We start from the raw sequence: 2,140 nt of genomic DNA, 5'->3' as shown, positions 1-2,140 counted from the left end.
ACACACACACACACACACACACACACACACACACACACACACACACACACACATATATGTATATATGAAACAAGGATGAACTGACGTATATTTTGAATATCAACATCAATAATATGACTGAAGAACGATACCTCGTGGTGTTGGGACGAAACTTTCTTCCTACTATATACAAAATTCTATACTGTGAGGTCACAAACACGCATTATCACAAGTTGGAAAAATTCAATTAGCTGATCATCTAAGTTAATCGAAGCTTTTTTTTTTATCCCTCATCCCTCACTATATTACGATATGTGTATAAAATCTTAGGTTTTGTTTTTCTTTTTGTATTTTATTAATATGGGTCGATTTGCTGAATAGTTGGTTGTCCATAATGCAATACAATAGTAATGAAAGATGTGGTTATGACAACCACGGTGATGGCGGAGAAGTGTGGGGGTGGGGGATGATGCCGAGATTGAGGCCACACCAAGACAGTGGCGGTGAAGTTGACGGCTGCAGTTAATCGTAGCGATGGTGACGATGGACACGGACACTGCAGTGACTGGTACGATGGATAGTGAAGGAGGAGGAGGAGGAGGGATAAGAGGAGGAGGAGGATAACGAACAGGAAGTGTGGGAGTAAGTATGATAATCATAACAACAATTTTAGAGATGACGCTGCTGCTGCTGCTGCTGCTGATGATGATGATGATGATGATGATGGTGGTACTGTTTGGAACGACGAAGATTGTTATCATTATTATGGCAGAATCGTTAACACGCTGGGCAAAATACTTAGCGGCATTTCGTCCGTCCTTACGTTCTGAGTTCAAATTCCACCAAGGCCGACTTTGCCTTTCATCCTTTCGAGATCAATAAATTAAGTACCAGTGAAATATGGGGGTCGATGTGATCGACTAGTCCCCTACTACCAAATTTCAGGCCTTGAGCCTTTAGTAGAAAGGATTATTATTATTATTACGACGACGATAGTCGTGGTGGTGTCGCCGGTATTAACGTCACTGTCGGCTAATTAAACGTCACAGTAGGCTAATTAAACCAACATACAGATATTGATTACATTATAACAACATCTATGAAAGGAGGGAAGAAGGTCGGTTGGGTGTTGTATCCGTGAATGAAATTGGGGAAAAGAAACATACAAATTATTGAAACAACAACACTAATAATAGTAATAATTTCTATTATAGGCACAAGGCCTGAAACTTTGGGGGAGGGGACTAGTCCATTACATCGACCTCAGTGTCTCACTGGTACTTGCGTCTCACTGGTCTCACTGGTACTTAATTTATCGACTCCAAAAAGATGAAAGGCAAAGTCGACCGCGGTTGAATTTGAACTCAGAACATGAAGACAGACGAAATACCGCTAAGCATTTTGCCCAATATGCTAACAATTCGGCCAGCTCGCCGCCTTAATAATAATAACAATGATAATAATGTGCAGCCATTTCGGCGGGGGGGGGGTGAGGGTGAGGGAATGAGTCGATTGCATCAACCCCAGTGTCCTACTGATACTTGTTTTATCGACCCCTTTCGGATGAAAGACAAAATAACAGTTTCTTTTATTTGCCATAAAAGCGAAGGATAAGGGAGACGATATAAAGACACAAATAAGGTAATAAAATGAGAGGAAAAAATATTAAAATTTTGTGGAAAGGGACTAATCGGTTACATAGAGACCAGTGTTTCACAGAAATTTAGTTATCGACCCAGAAATGATTAAAGGCAAAGTCGACCTCGGCGGAATTTGAACTGAGAACGTAAAAACAGACGAAATGTTGCTAAGCGTTCTGCCCGCTCGCCGCCTTGATAATAATGATGACAGTAATAATGATAAATAATAATAATAATAATAATAATAATAATAAAGAGCATCACAGCAAACCACAGCACATACCCAAGGCACACAGAGCTGCGCTCGGCGGTGCAGTGAAAGCACGTTATAAAAATAAAACTACTGAACAATAATAATAATAATAATAATAATAATAATAATGATCGTTTCTACCAAAGGCACAACGCCTGAAATATGGGGTGGGGTTGATAGTCGGTTACATCGCCCCCCCCCCCACACACCTAATACTCATCTAGTACTTAATTTATCGACCCGAAATGATGAAAGGCAACAATCAACC

This window comes from Octopus bimaculoides, chromosome 16 (assembly GCF_001194135.2).
Source record: "Octopus bimaculoides isolate UCB-OBI-ISO-001 chromosome 16, ASM119413v2, whole genome shotgun sequence".
In the NCBI taxonomy this organism is placed as follows: Eukaryota; Metazoa; Mollusca; class Cephalopoda; order Octopoda; family Octopodidae; genus Octopus; species Octopus bimaculoides.
The sequence above is the reverse complement of the archived record's forward strand: the minus strand, read 5'-3'. Positions refer to the sequence as shown.